General features: G+C 44.3%; 1 non-coding gene across 1 annotated transcript; it reads left to right on the top strand.

Annotated features, from left to right (window-relative positions):
• The first annotated feature begins 20,757 nt into the window (after positions 1-20,757).
• On the top strand, positions 20,758-20,891 carry LOC112314686 (small nucleolar RNA SNORA22). Its single transcript, XR_002975821.2, has one exon. It is a non-coding gene; the product is annotated as a small nucleolar RNA SNORA22 (small nucleolar RNA).
• Positions 20,892-21,586: the final 695 nt, after the last annotated feature.

Here is a 21,586-nt window from a genome sequence, read left to right as displayed (position 1 = left end):
GTGGAGGTTTATCAGTCAGATATTGTCACAATAATGCTGGGTAACAAACCACCCATACTCAGTTGCTTACAAGTATGAGGATTTTTTCCTCATTCATGAGTTTGAGGGTTAGCTGTTCAGCTCAGGGTAAGGCTACTGCTTTGGTGGGGCTTTCGGCCAGTCTGGAGTCTGCTCTATATATCTCAGTGTGGGGTTCAGGCTGAAAAGTAGCCTCTGGTTATTTTTCTCGTGGTAAATGAGTACGTGAGGAGACAAGAACATGATGGAACAGATGATATCTCTTGAGATCTCAGCCCCGAACTTCCATGTTGCATATCCACCCACATTCCTTTGCCCTTGAGAAGTCAATGGGCAAGCCCAATATTCCTGGGCAGGGAAATGTATTCACCCACCCTAGTGGGAAGCCCTATACAATCAAATGGCAGAGTGTAATTCTAATATGAGAAAAGCATGAAGAATGGAGAAAGGTACAGGGCTTCGGAGCTAGACTTAATTTCAAATTAGAGTTATCTTTTACCTGCTTTCTTAACCCTTCTGAATATGTTTCCCCCTCATTTCCTGGGTGCTTACAATGTGCCAGTCACCAAGCTCAGCACTTTATGAACATTGCTGTGTGTAAGATAGGTAAGGTAAGTATTCAGCTCCCAGGTAATAGATGAGGAAACTGAGATTGAGGGAGAGAAATGACTTGCCTAAAGTCACATGGCTGCATTCAGTTTCATGCCAGGACCATGTGTGCCACCTCTCTAATTGAAAGGAGGTGTGTGAGCTATCTGCCACATAGAACATGCTTGTTTCAGGTGAATTTCTGTCTCCTTTCCCCTTAAAGAGTCCTGGAATCCTTTAGGTTTCTGGACTTCTACTTTCTGATGAACTTCACCCAAGGTATGACCAGCTGCTGTAACTGCTACCACCCAGGCTTAAAAGTTCATTGTTGCTTGAAAAAAAAAAAAAGAGTAAGGGCTATTCTTAGCAGTGATCCGAAGATGGTCACACTTCCCAGTCACAAGTCTTCAGGAGGAAGGATGCTTGGATGGTGGTGATGGTGCAACATGTTTGGTGAGAAGGCACACGAGTATTTTGTAATCCCCATGCTTGTCAGGTGATGTAGAGGCCTCTGCTCCCAGAGATCTTTCCACTCTGGGACCAGCTGCTCTGACATCGCTGGGGAGGGACAGCTGGCAGCCTGTCTTTTGCAAGACTTGTTTCACGAGGCATGGAAGATACTAGCAACAGTAAACCTTTGGATCAGACAGCCCTGATCTGAATCAAGGCTGTACCTCTGGCTGGCTGGGTGGCCTGGCCCCCAATGACACTGTTCCCTCTGTCTGCAGCACCCTCCCTTCTCAGGCCCAGCTCTCTGCCTAAATGTCACTGGATCCAAGGGGTCTTCCCCAACCCTCTCCAGCTCTGTGCTCCCTTAACTCCCCAGATACTCCAGGCCCTGCATTTAGGCTACTCTAATTGTTTGCTTAATTGACTCTCTGCTACTAGGACAAATGCTCTGGGAGAGCAGGCTCTGACCTATGTTTCCACTGAAATCCTATGTTCCCAAATGGTGCCTAGTACCTAGCAGCCTCTCTGTGAACATTTGTCTAATGAATTCAACAATAAGTTACCAAAAACAGGCTAGTGCTCTGTGATCTTTCTGTGGTGGGGAAGAAGCAGAGTGGGGATGTTTCCTTTGTACGAGGCTGACTCTCCCAAGGAAGCTAGGCTTCTAACTCTGACAGTAAAACCTCAGCCTTATTCCATACTCTGTTCTTAAAATCTCTTCACACAGGACCAACTACATTCTCTGAAACAGGTTAATTGGCCCTTTGCCATCCTCCGACCTCACCCCCTACTATGTGTACCCATAGTTCCCTCTGTTCTACCCACACTGGCCTGCTTTCTGCCCCTTACATTACAAGTTGGTGCCCACCCCAGGACCCTTACACTTCCTTCTGCCTACAGCACATCTCCTTAGATCTTCTTATGTTTGCCTTTTTCTCATCATTCAGGTCTCATCTTAATGTGAGCTCTTCAGAGGGCTTTTCCCCAGCCATCCTAGGAAAAATCATCTTCTCTCCTCCCTACCCCCAACCAACAGTCACTGTCATTCCCATCATTTTATTTTATTTTTTTATAGCACTGAGTTTATCCAAATTTTTCATGGGCATTTGTTCAGATGCTTTGTCCCCCATTTTCTCCCTCTATCAGAGTAGAAGATCTTTAAGGGTAGGGACCTTGTCTGGTTAGCTGCCGTATCCCCACACTAAAATGGTGCCTGGCACATTGTAAGGCTCAACAATACCTGTTGAAGGTATGAATGTGGGATCATGGCATCAAAAGTAATGACAGAGAATAGAGGAAGCATGGACTTTGCCGTCTGATAGGCTTGACTTTGAGATCCTATTTCAATCGCATGACCTTTGGCAACTCTTGCTTAGCCATCATGAGCCTCGGTTTCAGTGTCTGTAAAGTGGGGATAACCACAAAACTCACAGAGGTGGTGAGGATCACATAAAACCCTGTGAGAGACAGAGTTGGGCATAATTCAGATCCTTGGTAGGTGTCAGGAAACCCCTCATACCATCCTAGCCCTCACACCCTGAGCCTTAACCATGATTGAAGTTCATATAATTCCTCGGAATATGTCAGCCTGCTTCTCACCTCCAGGTCTTTGTTAGTGAGGTACCTTTGTCCGCATTGCCCCTCTTTCACCTTTGACTGCCTGTAAAGTGTCCACTCATCTTTCAAAACTCTGAGTTAACTTTCCTGGTCCTTTCCATCCTCTGTACCCTATCAGGACCCCACCCAAACATCTAATCAGAGCCCCTTTGACACCCTGAAGCATGATTTGACACTTGGATGGGGGTCTCCTCCCCTTTTGGCAGGTGGGAAACCAATGCAAATCCTGACATAAATTCACTGGATATGTAGAAATGTCAATAAGGGAATGTATTAGAATCACCTATGGGATACACTTGAATTTGACCTTGCCCTTGAATCTAAGCTCCATGAGACAGGGAGTTGTCTGCAATGGTAGCCATGACTTTCTGCACTTCTGTTTGCTTTTCTCTGCCTGAGCCAGCTATTAAAAGAAGAAAAAAAGTGAACCAGAAAAAGGTGGAGAGAACTGTCTTCCTGCTATTTGAATATGCAAAGGCTCTATGTCATCCTGGAAGAGGCCATTCAATTCCTAGACTCAGAGTGAATCTGATTTCTGCCTTTTATGAAAGCAAGGCCCCTCGTCCATTTGGGCCATGACATTGATATGTCCACATCATCCTTCTGTGGCATGTCCATGGTGATGCGGAACCCCTCTGTACCCCTACTTGGTGGGCATGGAACCTTGACTTAAGCACCTCCCTTTTTAGCCTTGGGTGAATGTCTATAGCGATGGGATTTACAAAACAATCTCTGACTACAGTCTGGTTCTTTCTAGACCTGCTTCCTAAATGGTATGGGGTCAGGCATAGGCCTGAAGCATTTCTTGGATGATTCAATGCAGGCTGAGTGGAGAGGGGCAGTGAGTTGGTCCTCATTGTTATCAAGGGCCTTGTCTGTGAGTCACTGTATACATGACCTTGAATTCTCCTGATGACCTCTATGATACTATGCATTTTACAGCTGAGGAAGCTGAGGCCCGGAAGAGTTAAGTATGCCTCTACTACCCCTCAGGTAGTCTGTAGCAGAACCTTATGTTTGGTCTTCCAGTCCAGATTCAAGTTTAGAGCTGAAGAACTCTAGCTTAGACACTAAGAGCCATGGCTGAACCACCACATCTCTTATCCCCTACTGAGTGGTGGAACTGGGATTCAAACCTGGTCAGCCTCACTCCCTCACTCTCAGATGCCTGCTTCCCCTACACCAGCTCCAATCTACCTCTCTGACTAGGGAAGTGATTGGATGAGCTCACACAGAGAGTTAGAGGCTGTGCCACAAATAACAGTGTCTTTCCCCGAGACCGCACCACCTGTCTTCCTCCGCATTGCTATGGAAAGGGGCTTCCAGAGAACGGTCTCAGGGCTGACTGCTCTGACCCCTGGGAGGCCCAGACTTCTTATGAAGCTGAGTGAGTCACTTTGAGGAGGCCTCTGGCTGCTCCTTAGAAGCACTGTTTCTGTGTTCAGTCTGCTCTGCCTCCAGGGGCAAGATGATGAAACAGAATTGCCTTGAACAGCATCTGTCACTTGCAAGCCGATCTCATTGTTTTTGTTTGTTTGTTGCCAGAGGGTCTTCACAGCTGGGCTAAAACCTATGAGATAGATATTGGAGGAACAGAGAGATTATCTACAGCTCAAGCTGTACAAAAGGAGTAGTTAAGGGGGGTGGGATGGCTTCCCCAGAAAGCCAGATTGAATAGTCCCTAACAGTCCCTAAAATCAGGGAATCACAGTCTTAGAAAAATTCTTAGAAAGCCTAAGCAATTGCAGCTTAATAGCTGGAGTCAGGTCTGGGTTCCAACCCTGCTCTGCCTCTTCCCACTACACATTATACCTATAGTGTAACAATAATGACACCGACGTAGGATCGCTGTAATTTTAAAATGAAATATTACGTGTGATGTGCCTGGTCCAGAGATACTGAGCCATAAATAAAGAGCAGTGTGTTTGTGTGTGTGAGTATTTTCCCATATTGTCTCTTTATTTTATAGACAAAGGAGTGAGACCCAGAGAGAGAAGCTGGACCGCACACAGATACGTGTGCGTTAAAGACTGAGCCGACAGTGAGCCCTTGTCTCCAGCCTCCCAGGCCAGTGTTCGTAATTTCACATTACGATAACAAGAGTGAGATATGCTAGGCATGTCCATCAATTCTAATCCTTGATTGTATAAAAAAATAATTCTTGGACAGCATCTGGGGAGTACACTAAAAGGAAACTGTTTTGAACATTCTAGCATGTCCAAGGCCCTTTGAAGTAGCATTCCTGTGTGATCAGGGCAATAAGCATGTGGCCAGACTTGATTCTTTTCAGTCAAGGGACATTTGAACTCAGCAAAATGTCTTCATACCACCTCTGCTCCCAAGGCCAAAGGATTTCAGACAGGTGTGGTCCAAGAGAAACTCAAAGACAGAATATGGTACATTGTGTACCGTCCCTGGGGCCAGCTGTGACAACCTTTATCTATGAGATAAGGGCTGTGAATGTGCCTTATAAACCATGAGTGAGCTTCAGTAAGTTTGTCCTTATTATAAAGGAGTATTCCAGAAGTGACCTGATCCCTCAAGGCACAGGGCCTTTTCACTGGTCTTTGAGACCGTGTTAGAGGATGAGTCCCTTACAAACACACTGATAAATTTTCGTCACATCACAGTGTAAAGATGCAATTTGTTAAGCATATCCCTAAACTGATTATTCCAGGGAATTGATATTCATAAGAATCAAAGGTAGGGCCACAGAATCCTTTAGGACTTCTGACCCATCAACGAAAGGCTCCAGCACGGCTCCTGTCAGCTCACTGACCTTCAGGCCTTTGCCCCAATGATACCTCACTGCAGCCTTCCTTGGGGACTGTAACCAAAATCTCAAACCCACCACCACATACTTTATCCCCATTCCCTAATTTATTGTTCATCTCTGTTCTTAATATGGTACAACATACTACATATCTTACTTTGTTAGTGCCTATGTTTCTCACTATTTACATAACAATACTTATATGCTCTAAATGCTTTGTATGTATTAGCTCATTCAGTCCTTATAACAATTGTAAAAGGAGACACTACTATGTGTCCCTCTATCCCATGAAGGAAACTAGGTATAGAGAGATTAGGTGATGTGTCCATGGTCAAACAGCTTGCAAGTGGTTGGGTTAAGATGGAATTCTAGGAGTTCGGCTCTGGAATCCTTGTTCACACCCACCACGTTGTTCCATTCATAGGAGGTAAATTACACAAAGACAGGATATTGCCTGTTTGCCTCCCAGTGCCTAGGATAATGCCTGGCATACTGTACTCCCCATCATCCTTTGTTGGATGAATGAGTGGTTAAATGGAGCTTTTACTATTTCATTGCTTGGGAAGCCCTTCATTCACAGATACTGTGCATAGACAGCCATTGTCCATGAACTGAATCTCTGAATTACATAGGAAGGCAGTAGGGCAGGAGGAAAGAGCATGGGCTTTAATGGTAGAAAAGAATGAGGATCAAAATCCTAACTCACTCACCTGAGTTACCTGAGCTGTGTGACCTTAACAAATTTACCTAACCTCTCTGAGCCTTAATTGCTTTCTCTTTGAAATGAAGAAAATAATGGATTCCTCGTAGGCTTAAGCATTATGGTGGAAGTTAAATGTAGATAAAGGGCCAGGCATAGAGCAAGTACTCAGTGAATATGAGCTCCCTCCTGCTTCAGGAAGGGATGGAGGAAAGGGAAATGAAATGCCATCTTTATTTCGCTGAGCAAGCTCTTATTTTTTCAGAATGAATATATTAGGGTCAGGGTTTGGGGAAAGCAAAGATGACCAGAAAATGGAAATTTTTCACTTTTTCCTTCTACTGCAATTAAGACTGGAACAACTTCAGTCGAATCAACAATATATTTCTTTTGATTCTCAGATAAAGCCATACTGACGTCACTTTTTTCTTCTGTTACCTTATTAAATTCGTTTGCCTATAACATAAAACACTGCTTTTCAGAAGTGGTTTCCACCATCTTATTGAGCAGGCAGGAGGATTGCAATCTATCTCCCACCAGAAAACAAAGTCTGCTTTAAATTAGAGAGAACAAAGTTGTACATCTGACATTCAAGTTTCCCATTCTTCCTAATTTGTAGGCTGAGCTTTCAAAACTCTAAATATTTGTCTTACTTTTAAGACCGTTTTCTTCAAGCCTTAGTAGGACTCTGCTGTGAAATCAACCAAGAGTCCTGGGCTCACGCTAAATTGGGTTGTGGTGCTTGGAAGTTGCTTCTGCTTTTCCTGGATTTGGCGAATATGTTGACATCAGATTGCACTGGAAACTTCTGCAGGCTGCCATCAGACAGGGGCATCTCCTTCTCCGTGGGGAGGTCCAAACTCCATGAAATTCCAGGATGCTCTTTTATCTTTCTCAGACCCTCCTGCTGATCACAACATGAACAGTGCACAACAGCCACATTGCATTAATTCTAAATCTCTCAACTGGTTTTGCATATGCTGTTCCCTCTTCTTGGAGCACCGTTCTCTTACCTCCTCTGAGCTCAGAGATCTTCGACCTCTTGGTTGCTCTTCTGGAACAATGCCTCTGAGGGGCCTGTGGTTGACAGTTCTGTGCTCTTTTCTAGTAATTAGCCCTTTTCTTATCACCTTTAAATGTTCTTGTTTTTCATCTGTGAGCTCCTTCAGAGTAGGGGCAATGCTATTTAAATCTTTAGGCCCTGGAATATGGCCCGCTCTATAGCAAGTTCTCAGTAAATGATAAATCTAAAGAGAAGTACTAAAGTCTACACTTCATGTTGAAATTAACAGAGAGCTGGGTTCTTAATTGAAAGAGCAGTCGGATCAGGGATGTGTGGACTGAGCCTTAGGAGACCCCTTGGGCAATCCAGTTCAGCCCTCATTATGCACGTGAGAAAAATGGGAGCTCAGGGGCATCCCTGAGGTTGCACGCATTGCTGGCAGAGCTGAGGTCTCCAGACCCAGTCTAGTGCTCAGCCTGTGGTATGAGGATGCTCCTCAACTTCATGAGAATAAGCTGCAGCAGAGACACAGCTGGTGGAGTAGGGAAAGAGACACTGGGAGTGAGCAAAAATCACTAGAGTGTGAACAGCCACCTTGGCAGCAGGCTGCCTAGCGGACTGGAGGATGCTAATAGGAAGAAAGTCAATGGAAGGGAGATGGGGAGGAGCTCTGGGATGCAGACTTAGGTTTTTCAGGCCAGACCCATTGGCCTGAGTCAGCACAGGAACCAAGAGAAAGTGCCACAAGGCCACTCCCAAATCAAAAGCTTCTGGCTCCTGGCAGCTGGGCATCCAGCCAGACACTTGGAAAAGGGGACACTGCAAAAAATCTCTGTCTAGTAGGAGGAAGTGGTTTGAGTTTCCTGCTTGAAGGAGGATGCTACATTTAAATAGAATTCAGTAGAATTTGATATAAGGGGAAGTACCCTAAGCCTTCTGCTTGAACCTTGATGCCTGGTTTTTGAAGATCTATTCAGAAATAGCCTCCCTGGGAGCCACAGAGAGGATTTTATCAAAGAACCTCAGCCAGGCTAAGAATGGATGGAACAGAACCTGTTTCTACCCATTGAGCACTGTTCTGTGCTGGGCACTTCCCTCAGATAGCCCTCCAGACATTCTTCCCAAATCCTGGTAGAAACTCAGGCTTCCAGAAGGAAGTGATTTGCTGCAGACACCGCAAGTCAGGGCTTGTTCTCAGATCCACAGCTCCAGGCTGCTTGGTTACAGTGTGCTCCCACAGCCCTCAGCTGGTCCCTGCACACTTCAGGCCTCAGTCAAAGTGAGGTTCTCTAGTCTGAGGGCCCACATTTCCCAGGCCAGTCCCCTTCCCTGCTTTGCCAAAACTCAGTTTTGCATAGCTAACCCCATTCAGTGTCCCCCAGGGGATTAGACTCTGAGTGCCTGAGGACAGGGCCTGGTTGAAGTCATCTCTGTCTTTCAGTACCCACCCAAGGGCCGGCCAGGAGGTGTTTAAGAACGCTGGCTCCCCCGTGTCAGTATCTTTCCATGTGTGAGCTCATTTCATTCTCACACCAAACCAATGAGGTAGTTTCATCACCCCCACGTTTGAGAAGGGAAAGCTGAGACTCATGAAGGGAAGTCATTTTCTCAGGATGTTTTCCAGTTGTCTTTTAAAAATAAAGGTATTTCCTGAGCATGGTAGAGATAAGATCTTTTATGACACTTCTGTGCCAGAAGCATCATATTTATTTGTATTTCTAAATCAAATCTGTCTTGCCACCCTCCCTGAATCTGGTAGCAAATTCCATCTCAGCTGCATAGAGTAGCAGTTGCCCAGCCCTGGGGGGGCTAGAAGAAATGCGGTTTAAAGTAGATTCTGCTTCTGGTCTTCCACTTCAAGATGCCCCAACTACAAGGGTGACATTAATGAAGTTTCAGCTTTAGACCCCCTCACTTGCACAGGCCCCTTCTGAGAGGGCCCCTGGAAGGTGTCCGCAGGTCAGATATATTATTACAAAATTTGTGAAAGTATGATATTTTAGCTTCAGCTGGTGAGGTTAAGAGATTGCTGCCTCCACTCACCCACCCCTATCTCCTCCATCACAATTCCCCACCCCTGCTGGGTACACTAGAGTGGCTGTGGACTTTTTATATTTGTAGGTTTATTTTCTAAAAGAGAGCTCTCCAAATTGTATGTGCTTCAGACTCCACAAACCCTAGACCTGCTCCTGCTATGCTCTATTCAAGGAGGCAATTCCCCTCCCACAGAAGCCACGGGCAGCTGTCCTTGTGGCCCCTGGAGCCACAGCTCTTCATGTTAAGTCTTTGGCTTTTCCTTTTACTCTTTCAGAGGTTCTGCTTCTCCTGGGTGGGAGCTGCTCTATGGGGGAGGATGCAGGTCCCCAGTTTTAAAAATAGCAGCTACCATAGTTTATCTTGCTCTCTTGGAAAACCCTTCCAGGTCAAATCATTCCCCCTTTTCAATTTGAGTACCAGTGTGGCCCCCCGTCCTTTTCTGGATGATTGATTCCTATTTAACTAGGGAAATAGGGGAGAGAATGGGTGTGGATTGCTCAGGCCTTCTGAAAGACAAGAGTGGCCGCCCCTCCTCTTGTGAGAAAGAGTATTCCACACTGTGTGACCAAACAAGACAAAAACTAGACTATTTTTTGGGCCTTACATCAAGATGTATTAGGAAGGGGAGAGGGCTTCCTGGAAGAAGTGGCATTTGAGCTGGCCCACAAGGAACAGATGAGTTTTTGCTGAGTGGGGAAGCCATGAGTGAAAAGTGTCCAGAAGTACAGATGCTTCTGTAAACACAGTGTCACAGTCAAAGAACAGAGGAAAGTCCAGCAGTGAAATAGCAAGAATGTTGGAGGTGGTTGTTTTTAATTCTCTTAGCTGAAGTTCAAAGCAAAGGTCTCTGATATCCTCTGAAGAGAGAACATCCAGGTTGTTTCCTGTCCAGAACAGAGTACACAGGAGTATTGGAGCCTGTGGTGGCTGGACATATGGCTGCTGTCTGGCTGGCTCTGGGAGAGAGGGCAGTGGGGAAGGGGCTGGGATGAGGAGCTGCCCCGACCTCTGGACTTGGGTCCCTAAGGAGATGCCTCTGTTGGAACAACCTGTCTCAGGAACTTGGAATCTATATCTCAGGTCAGAAAATATGCATAGCCTTTGACCCAAAAACTACACTTAAAAATACAGTAAGAAAGAATAGTTGCTGATGTATAGAGACATTTGTGCAAGGATGTTCAACATAATGTTGTTTATAACAGAGAAAGATTGGAAGCAATTTAAATATCTAATAATGAGGGTAAGTTGGAAAACTTATAGTGCATCTATATGGTGAAAAATATTGGCATTAGTAATTATGCGATAATGGAATAGTTGTTGATATGGAATATTCAGGATATTTTGTCAAACAACAAAAGGTTCTAAAGTAGTATGTACCATCTGTGCTCAATTATGTAATATATTATGCTGACATTTATTAACTACTATGTGTCAGGTGTGGCTCTCAGCATTTTAAATATATTATTAATGCATTTAAGCATGCAACAAGCTTATAAAGATTTTTTAATCTCCATTTTACACAAAAGGAGACTGAGACACAGAGTTCTGAAGTATTGTGTCCAAGGCCGCACAGTAGAGCGTGGCAGAGCCCGAAAGTGAATAAGGCAGCCTGACTCCAGAGCCCGTATGTAAACTACTAAGACGGCAAGCTCTCTCTCTCTGTGTATGCATGCATGTGTGAGAATTTGTGTAGTTTTCTGTCTCCTCCTCAGGGGATTTATACCAAAATGTGAGCCATGTTTCAAGTAGTCCCCTCCCAGCACAAGATGCCACAGATATGTCCATGATGTGAGTGAAGAGCGAGCATTGCAGCCAGTGTAGGCACGAGAGCACACCAGCCCTTTGAGCAGAGACAGCACCCAGGCCCTGTTCTAGGTTCTAAGGGTTCGACAGTGGACAAGGCACAGAGGCCAATTCCCTCATAAAACTCACATCCTAATCGGGGAGGCTGGGAGGTGACTAGTAAATAAATGACCAAGAAAAATATCAGCTGGAGTTCAGTGCTTTCAGAACTGCAATTAGAATGATATGATAGGGTGGGACTTTGGGCTTAAGGGATTGAATGACCAGGGAAGGTGACCTTTCAGAGGTGGCATTTCAGCTGAGCCAGAGAGAGAGAGGGAAAAAGAGAGGGAGAGAGAGACAGAGAACCCAGTAATATGTTAACATTTGGGGTATCTGGGTGAAGGGTACAGTAATTTTTTTTAATTTTTAAAATAAAAGTTTATAAATATGTTGAAATAAATGTATTAAAGACAAGAATGATTGCCCTACATCTAAGAAAGTAGTCAACAGGGCTTGCTGATGGATGACATGGTGGGTGAGGAATCGAAGGGCAGGTAGATGCTGGTGCCTTTGACTGCAGTGGGTGAGGCTGAGGTTTAGGGGGGGGAAATCAACATTCTTTTTTGGCCCTGTTAAATTGAGATGCCTGATAGTCACAATTTATAAACTACAATACATTCATCTACTCATTGGGTCTTCCCCTGTATGCCTATGAGTTAGTTAGGGTTGGGATGATATTTCTTTTGTTCTATTGAAGAAACTGAGATCAAGAGTGGGAAAATGATTATACAAGGTCTCATGGTGAGCAAGTAACAGAGTTAGAGGCCAAAGTCAGGTCTTCTGAATTCACTAAACACAGCAGTCCCAAAACATATATTTTCTGCTGCTTCTAACATTGCTTAGACATTGAACAGGCTGGCCAAAAAAAATTGGTCCATGGAGGATGCACATAAGCATTCCCATGAACCTTGACAGATTGTCTGAGGGTGAATGAGACAACAACACTTTCTTAGAATCCCCAGTCCCCAGTGGCCCATGAACCAATTTAATACCCAAGAGGCACAGTGAGATGGGCTACAGCTTGACTTCTCTTGATGCTAAGTTATTCTTCCTTTTTTATTACTCTAAAATTATTATTAAAGATGGTAAAAACCACCTTTCCTCATGCAAAGATAGTTATGTGAATTAGCATCCCAAGGAGATAAGAGCAAAGGAAAGGGTTCTGTGGTCTTCAAGGCTTGGTTGGGTCTTGGGACCGTGATCATTGTCCCCAAGCACATAGGAAGTGCTTCAAAGTGCCTTTCTAGGTCATGCCTCATGACTGGCTGAACTTCTGCCAATTTGGAGACCAATTTTAAACTTCAAGACATTAGAAACAAAACAATAAAAGCAACCAAAACCATAGGAGTTTAGAGAAAAGGAGTTGGCTTTATCACCAAAGTAGCACCTACTAAAGTTCTGTTCTCATTTAATCGAGGCAGCTCTGTTAACCTAGTTTTACAGAGGAGGAAAGTAAAGCTTAGAGCATGAAACAACATGGTCCCACACTGGCTGTGAACCCAGACTATCTAATGCCAAAGCCTGTGCCCTTTCCACTGTACCATATGGCCAGATGGACCCTCTCAGAGATGAAAGCTAATCTAATCTCAAGGGTCCAAGAATGAGTTGCCTTGGAATCCATGCCATTTGCAGGTCATCACCACCCTAAATCCACAATCTGCATTATTTCATTGGGATGGTATGCGTGCTTGATTTATGTTGGCAGAGCAAGCTATAAATTGTGCCCATGGACCCACTGAAGCCTTTTCTCACATTGGAGATGTTTATAGAAACAGGAAACATGGCCTTTGCATGAATGTACTGGTCTTCTCTGTGTCAACATCATCATAAATAGATGTATCCAGGATCTCCGCCTGGACTGTTTTCCATAGATACTCAACAAGCCCGTGAGGTTGGTCATTCTTACCAAGGAGGGGAAAAGAGGCTCCTCCCTCATGTCTAGAACTTGTCCTGACAAGAGGCCCACTTGACTAGGGACCACTATAAATGCCCTACTCCTTCTCTGTTGCTAGGAGCTGGATCTTATCCTTTTGGATGGTCCCTCCCCTTTTTATAATTTTGATCTTCAGGCTTCTGACTTGGGAATCCAGAGTTACAGAGCTGTTCTCTGCTCCTGGAAAAGTGGGTCCACCCTGTGGACTCAATACACCTCCCCATTCCCTGCTCCGTCCAGCTCCCTTTGTCACAGTGGGCTACCATAAGGATCATGTGTGGGAGCTGTTTTTAGTATCCCCACTTGGCAGACATGGAAAATGAAGCACAAGTTGGAAAGGGCCCATTATTTGGCTTTGAATTCCTCATAGAGTTTAGTACTAAACTTTGTCTTTCTCAAGGAACTTTATAGTGGTTGTAGATTACCACTATAGTCATCAATATCTGTCTCTGTGAGAGGCCTGTCAGAAAACAGACAGCACACTTATAAGGGGGTTCAAATTAAACTATATTTATGAAGATACTATTGGAGAGATGTGGGCAGGGTTAGGGACCAGCATCCATGGACTCACAACAGTGGGGAGGGTTTAGCACCTGTTATGGGCTGAATCATGAATCCCCAAATTCACATGTGGCCTGTGGTGCTCTGGGCAGGATTCCTGGAGAGAGTGGATCTGAACCTTGACCTTGAATGGTGGATTGGATTTAAATAATCAGAGATACATAGGATGGGCATGGTATGAGCCAAGGTACAAAGGTAGAAATAATCATGGAGTACCATGAGAATACCTAAGAACCCTTATGTAACATGTCAGCTGCCACTCAATTACAGGAAGAGCTTACAAGCATTTGCTTTTCCATTATATTCCCAGAATCTGTCCATATCCCTGGGAAGTGTGTGGGCAGTGTGTCAACCTGTGTAGTCCCAGACCACTTTGAGCACAGCAGTGAGAGCCTTTTCATGTGCACAGGGGACTCGGGAAAGGTCTTTCCCTCTCCCTCTACTATAGGCTCCTAAGGCTAGCACCATGTTCCCTTACAGCTCAGGTGCGAGGAACAGAGAAGGCACCCAGTAGTGCTGGCTGATCATTTGACAAGAGAGAAAACTGAGGCTTGGGAGGGTTGAGTGACTTGACCAAGGTCACATGGGGAGCAAGTACTAGTGCTGAAGCTTGAACCCAATACTTTAGAACTCTGTTCTTGCTCCTGTACCACATGGCCACAGGTACCCAAAACACAGACATTAGTCCATGCTTGCCAAATAAATGAGTGAAAGAAAAAAAATGGAGGAAGGGACAGAAATCAAACAAGACCTGGCTTTTAAACTAAATTTAAATAGAACTTTACAAAAGGGAGTTGACAGAATAGTAGGCAGAGTCATAGGAGAAGAAGAGGAGCCAGCTTTTGCTGAGTGTTTGTACAGCACTTACAGACGGGGCACTTGGTTGATGCGGTCTCACTTTGACTTGCATGGCACAGCGCCCCACCAGAGCAGATATTATCACCGGGGTTTTACAGATGAGACACTTAGGGCCCAGAAAAGTCAAAACATTTCTCCAAAGTCACACAGGTTTAAACTTGAAATTTGTTATCAAGACTAGACTTACACCCAGACCCGCTTGCCCTGAATCTCCCACACATCAGTGGGAAGTACAGAGTCTCCCCACAGGACTTCTTACAAGAGCCACACCCATTTGGAAGCTTCTATTCTGAGTGACTTTGTTTTTAAAAATCGGTCTCCTTACTTCATAATCTCAGATTATAGATGCCTGCAGGAGAAGGCCATGTCTTACTTGTCATAATGTCCCAAGAAAATATCACAATGCTTGTCCCATAGGGGCTAGTCAGTAGTAGTTACTGAAGGCCTTAGATCAGTCCCCTGGCTTTCTGTGCCAGTCCCCCCAGCGGGCCCGCTCCTCTGAGCCTTTTGATCTCTCCTCTCTTCTTTGTCCTGGTGTTTCTGCTTCACTTCACCTGGGCACTTCGTGTGGCCTTCTGGGAGAGCTCCACAGCCAACCTTGTAGCCCACTGGGACTGTCTCTCAGAGTGGACTTTTTTCTAAGGGTCATGGGAGGCCATTGTTTTTAGTATTTCCTCAGATAGCACGATCCTTGCCATGTGTTCAATCCTGTGTCAGAGGCGAGTGCTCCCATATCAATGAACTCTCTGTTACCCCACCGTCTATTGCTCTTGGACCCAGTCCCATACCCATGTTCCTGGCACCTGCTCATGTAGGTTGGCTGGACCTAGCAGCTCCTTCAAGGTTCAGCCCCTTTCCTGGAGGCCCAGCACATCCCTGGTGTAATTGAATCCTAGTTTTTGGTCTGGTGGCCTGGAGAGGAAGTCCTGAAGCAGACATATGCTAGCTTGCCAGGCAAAGTCTTTTGAGTCATCTTCAAGCAAGGGGGAAGAGTTAGCCTATAACTGGGAAGATGAGGCCAGTTCTGTAGCCCAGAAGGCCCAGACACAGCTGGAGTGCCAAGGTTCTCAAGTGCATCCACCCAGATGTCCTCACCCCATATTTGAGAGTCCCACTTCTCAAACAGAGCCCTGACCTTAGCCACACCAGGGTGGAAAATTAGACTTTCACTGACACTCTGCTACTCTTCTAATTAAGTCCTGGGCTCAGGCTGCAGCTTCTGCGCTCCAGCTGCAGGAGATGAGAATCTCTTGATATGCTGCCAGGGAGGCCCGCTGACTTTCACACTTTGTCTTAAATTAGTGATTAATTGCTTCCAGCCTTTCACTGACTTTCTTCAGAACATTGATAGCACTCAGTAGAGTCATCTCATTTCATAGTCTTAGTAATTACTGCTTTCCCCCAAATCTCTCAAATATTTGATATATTGCACATGCCAGTGCTATTCCTTTTCCTATAATCCCACCCCAGCTTGCCAACAGTAAAATCTTCCCAATTTCAGGGCTTCAGTGAGCCAGGTGCTGTCGGGACTCTCCCTGCCCCAGTGATGGGATCCTCACTGCCAGCCAGCTGGCAGGTGGCCCAGGGCCAAAATCCCAATATAAAGCCACTCCTGCTACCAACTGCCTTAGGGGGGGTGCCCTGGAAAACAGACTCTGGAGCAGATATCTGCATACAGGAAGACTATCAGTGAGTGCTTTTGTAAACATCACCCATGAAGGAGGAAGCGGAGTGAGACTGAGTGGAAGGAGATGCTGGCTGGGATGCAGTTGCCAGGGGCTCTGCAGCTGGGTTGCTTTCTTAAGTTGTCACAAATTGAGGCAAGGGAGCCAAGCTCTTGTGCCTTCCATGTCAATCCGCTGATGGATATGGGCTGCCCCTAGAAAGCAGGCATAGCTTTGCTTGAGGCAGTGCCTTTCGAATAATGGTAATTCTGGGAGAGGAAGTCAGCTGTGAACTGTCTTCCTCAGCTGGCAATACTCATGGCAATTGGGAAAATGGTGTTCAGGGGGCATTTGAGCAATACACCACAGCATCCACCACACTGAATGAATGGATGGATGAATGAATGAATGAATGAATATTCTGCTTTCCTTTTGAACTACTTAAAAATCCTTAAAAAAAAAAAAAAAAAAAAAAGCTCTTTGAGTCTGTGGTTTTTTCAGCCCCAGCAGTCCTGGTTGCCTGGCATTATGCTGTATATTTAATACCTTTATTTGAAAGAACCTTTGAGAATGCCCTTCTAATTCGATCTATTTATTTTCCAGATGAGAAAACTAAGGCTCAAAATGTTGAAACAACTTGCTTAAGGTCCCACAGTGCATTTGTGATCGAAGCAAGATATCACATGTATCTTTTCAGCTTCAGACACAGAGGCTTAAACACACCAGGATTTCCTCTGTCATATCGGAGACGTCTGCAGGTCCAGCGATGGCTCAGGCTGCATAGTTATCAGGGACTCCCATTCTAACACATGGCCTCTGTCCTCAGGGTCGCCGACATGGCTTCTGGAATCCCATGTTTTCCTGTCTGGTTCTAGCTTAGCAGCAGGAGAAATCAGGGGAAACAAAAGGGCACTGCCTCTCCTCAGGAGCCTTCTCTGAGGTCCCACGTGCCCTTCTGACTATACACAGGTGGATAGAACTTGGCCCCATGACTTCTCCTACTGTAAGGGAGGCTGGAAAATGTTGCCTTTATTCTAGATGGCCATTCATCAAGCAGAGAGTAGCAATTCTGTATCTGAGCACAAAGGGGAACAGGGATATTTGGTAGGCAATTTACAATCTTTCGTTATGGGATTGTAAAAAAGCATACATTTGGGGATTACCTGGATCAATCCCTTCCTAGACATAGGACAAATTGAAAGTTATTTAACCTCTAGACCTTTAGTTTCTCTATATGTAAAATAGACAACAATTCCTAACCTCACAGATTTGTTACAAACTAACCTATAGACAGCACCTAGCTAATCTCAACTACATGTATTTGCAAAATGTCCATCCTTCCTTCTCCCAAGTGATTGAATAACTTGATTGCAACTTCATGGAATTATAGCCCATTATCTTGTTAAAAAAAAAAAAACAACAAACCAAAAAGCAAAGAACAGTTCCATCTTGCTCTTGAGCACAGTTTGGTTGAGACACATGTCCAGCATCCTACCAATTTGTTAATTGTTTATGGAAGAATAAAAGTAATGTCTGTTATGACACTTTCAACAGACTTCTCTGTGGAGTCAGCTGGTGGCAGACAGACATAAAACCAAAAAAACAAAACAACAACAACAACAAAAACCAACCAAAAACAAAAACCCAGAGCATTTTTTGAAATGAAAACCTTTCTTCTCCATTTCCTCTTATTTTAGGAGACCAGACCCAGAGTCTAATTACTGCCACACACACCGCCCACCCCACCCCGGGCAGCTTCTCCCTGTGTAACCCAGCCACTGCCTGCTCTGCACAGCCCTCTTGGTCCCTTTGGGGGGCTCAGATCTTCAGACAGCTTCTGTTTATTGAGTCAGGTCCTGTCGGAGGAGCTGGGACGGAGAGATGTGTAAGGTAAGGTTTTGAAGGCCCTGAAGAACCACAGTTTGGTGGGAAGACCAATACATAAATAGATGTTTTGAGTACTTCAGTAAGGTGCTCAGTAAGAGGACCTGAGACACACAGGAGCCCCTGACCTGGCTTGGGGTGGGCACTCACTGAGGACTTCTCAGAGGTGGTGACATTTGAGCTGCACCTTAAAAGATGAATAGGAGTCTCCTCATATGAACAGGAGGGCAAGGAAGGGGGAGGATCCAAAATAAAGGGAACAGCAAGACAGGTTCAGTGGAATAGTATTATAACTTTGAATGGATCAAAAACAGCAAATAGTTTGGTGATGGATTGTAAAGAAAGAGAGAGAGAGGGCTCACTGTTGGAAGGGCCATTGGGTCTGACATTTGAAGGTTCAGTGATTTGCCTCAACCCACCTCTGTCTATGAATAAGTTGCTCTGGAAAGCAGTAAACTCCCAATCAGTGCCAGCACTCAAGCAGTGATGGGCGGTGGGGGATATACAGTATTAAATCTGGTGTAATTATCCTGTAATTGATAATTGCTAGTGCCACTTCCAGTTTTGAGATAACTGTGATTCAGGCTGCTCACAGAGCATGTTTTACATAGATGTGTTTGCCTGAAAACATCTGGCCTTAAGTTTCTTTGTGTTTTCTTGGCAGTCTCCGATTCTCTTTAAATAGAAAACACACAAGAATAAAAATGAGCAATTTGGAACACCTACAGCTCTCTTCCTATGCCATCCCCTTTAAGCCTCACAAGTAATTGTGAGTTAAAATTATTAGCCTATTTTTTAAAAACAGATGAAGAAACAGACCCCAAGAGGTTAAGTGGCATGCCTAAGGTTACACAGCTAGTGAGTGACAGAAAGGGGAGTTGAATCTAAGACTGCCTTACTCTGAAGTCTATGTGAAGTCTTCTGCCATCTTAAATGTCTTGACTTGGTTGGAGAGAGCTTTGCTTTATTCTTGTCTTTTCTTCCTCTCTTCAGTTTTAAATCCCTGCTCTTTTGGTAACTTTCCCTCTAGTCTGACCTTGAAGTCGGGATAGTAGCCATTTATTATTTTAGAAGAGACATGAATTTGCTGAGGTTGGGCTCGCCTTAGGAGAATGGGCCTTTGTTTGGTGGTTCCTTCTTGTACTGTTAAGTTCTTGCCACAGGTGGTGTGTAATATCCCAGCATTGTAGAAGGTTAGATCTGGTCCTCAGCCTACTAGAAACTAATCCCCATTGTTTTACACGTGAAGTCGTTGAGGGTCAGAGCGGGACAGTGGCTTGCACATGGGCACTTGGGGAGTGAGCAGAAATTAGTGCAATTTCATGAGAATGTTGTGTTTGGATTCACCATCTCTGCTGTTTTAACAAATTTTTGGCTTCAGGAAGAGATGCAGTGATCCAGGCATAAGTCTAGACATGCAGACTTGTGGCAAGGGTTGCTGTACCAGTACAAAGACTGGTGTGAAAACTTTAAGGAGTGTGGGAGGATCATCAGGCCTCTGCTGACTTGGGATCATTGGAAAGTTGACTCTTCTCAGTGGGCAGCCCTGGTCTGAAGGAATGTATAGGACTAAGTAAGCACTGCACAGAATAACATGCCTCCAGGAGGGAAGGGAGCTTACAGATCATCAAATATACTCTCCTTCTTTTACAAGTGAGGAAACTGAGGCTCTCAGAGAGGAAGTAACTTGCCCAAGTTCATAAAGCCAGTGAATGGCAGAGCCAGGATTCACACCTAGTCCTTGTGAACAAGGAAAAGCTGAGGGTCAATAATTAGAGCATCAGACACTTGAGTTCAGCCTCTGATTCTGCTGCTTTCTTGCTGAGTGTCTTTAGCAAGTCACTTAGCATCTCTGGACATTGATCTCCTTGTCTATAAAGGAGATCACTGGTCTGTATTCAGAATGGTGTAAGAATTAAATGAGACTATAACATAGTTGGAAGTGTCTGGTATGTAGTAGCTAATTTCCAGGCCAGAGCCTCCTCCATCCTACCTCAAAGCCTTGGTGATATTATGTTGAGGCAGGGGAGAGAGGGAGTTGTCAGGATTATGTTAAATATAAAGGTGTCAGAAAGTCAGTGTGTGAAGATGCCTGGTATGCCTGGGGTGGGGTGTGTGGAGTACTGGGGGGAGGAGCACAGATGTGAGCAGAATAATACATGAGGCTCAAGGAGTGATGTCTGGAGCACAGATGTGAGCAGAATAATATGTGAGGCTCAAGGAGCCAGAAATGGCCAGGGGTGGGGTGGTTTTTGTCTGTCTGTTTGTCATGCAGAGTACCTTACACATAATCTCATAGGTGAAGAGAAACCACTAAAAGTTTTTAACCCAGGAAAATATCATGGTCTAACTTATGTTCTTTAAAGTCTCCTACAGGGATGTTGCATCTAGGTGAGAGTGGAAACGGGGGACCCATTAAGAAATGAGTGCAATTGTCCTGGAGAAGGGCATGAAGGAGCACCTGCCCTGGGAGCCACTGACATGGATAGAAGGCAGAGATAGGACAGAAAAATCAACAGGGCTCAGACACTAATTTAATGTGGAGAGCGAGGGAGGAGGGGGCACCTACAGCGATGCTTCTGGCATCAAAACATGGGAACTTCTACTCACCCAAAGCCACTACAATCAAAGTGAGAAAGACAGTCAACTGTATATAAGAATTAAATAAGATTATCAACAAGAAAAAGGTTTTTAAAAATCCAAAAGAAAAACAGAGAACCAATATGAACAAAGAAATCACAGGAGAGGAAATATGAATAGGCAATAAACTTTTGAAAAGCAGCTCAATCTCACTAGTAACCGGAAATAAATTAAAACACTGAGGTATGGCACAGTGAACACCCAAGTGTGCTTTATAGTTCCCTTGGCTTTGACTCTGTGCTAGAGCAATGTCTGTCCTTTCCCTCTGCATTGAAAGGACTATTTATCCTTACAAATGTATTCAGAAAGTCAGCACATTATTAAATAAATAAATAAATAATAAAACAAAAAAAACACTGAGGTACCATTCCATAGATATTAGACTGTCAAAAACTAAAAATCCAGCAATACCAAAAGTCAGGAGTTTATGAAACCATGAGAAAACTTATATATTGCTAATACGAATCTAAATTGTTAGCACCACTTGGCATGCATTTTGGCACTATCTAGTAAATTTGACGAGCAGTATACCTTACATCTTAGCAATTTTACATATAAATATATATTCTGGAAAAGTTCTGTACATATTTGCAAAGATTATAAAGAAAGAACCCTAACACTTATCAATAGAGAAAGAATAAAGAAGTTATATATTCATCCAATGGAATACTATACAACAATTATAAATTTAAAAAAGCTAGACATTTCTGGTTTCAGCTAAGATGGAATGAGCATCCTCTAACCTGTCTCTCTCACTAATTACAGCTGACAACCCTGGAGAGTAGACATAAAGCAACTGTTCAAGAATTCTGAAAAGCAAATAATCACAAGTTGGGTTGGGGAGGGAAATAAAAACTCAAAAAACACTTGATATGAGTTATATTAGAATTCTCCAGAGAAACAGAACCAATAGAATGTGTCTAAATAAATAAGGAGATTTATGGTAAAGAACTGGCTCATGTAATTATGGAGGCTAACAAGTCCTAAGACTTGTAGTCAGCAACTGGAGAACCAG

This window comes from Desmodus rotundus, chromosome 3 (assembly GCF_022682495.2).
Source record: "Desmodus rotundus isolate HL8 chromosome 3, HLdesRot8A.1, whole genome shotgun sequence".
Taxonomy (NCBI): Eukaryota; Metazoa; Chordata; class Mammalia; order Chiroptera; family Phyllostomidae; genus Desmodus; species Desmodus rotundus.
This window is presented reverse-complemented; position numbering and strand designations above follow the sequence as displayed.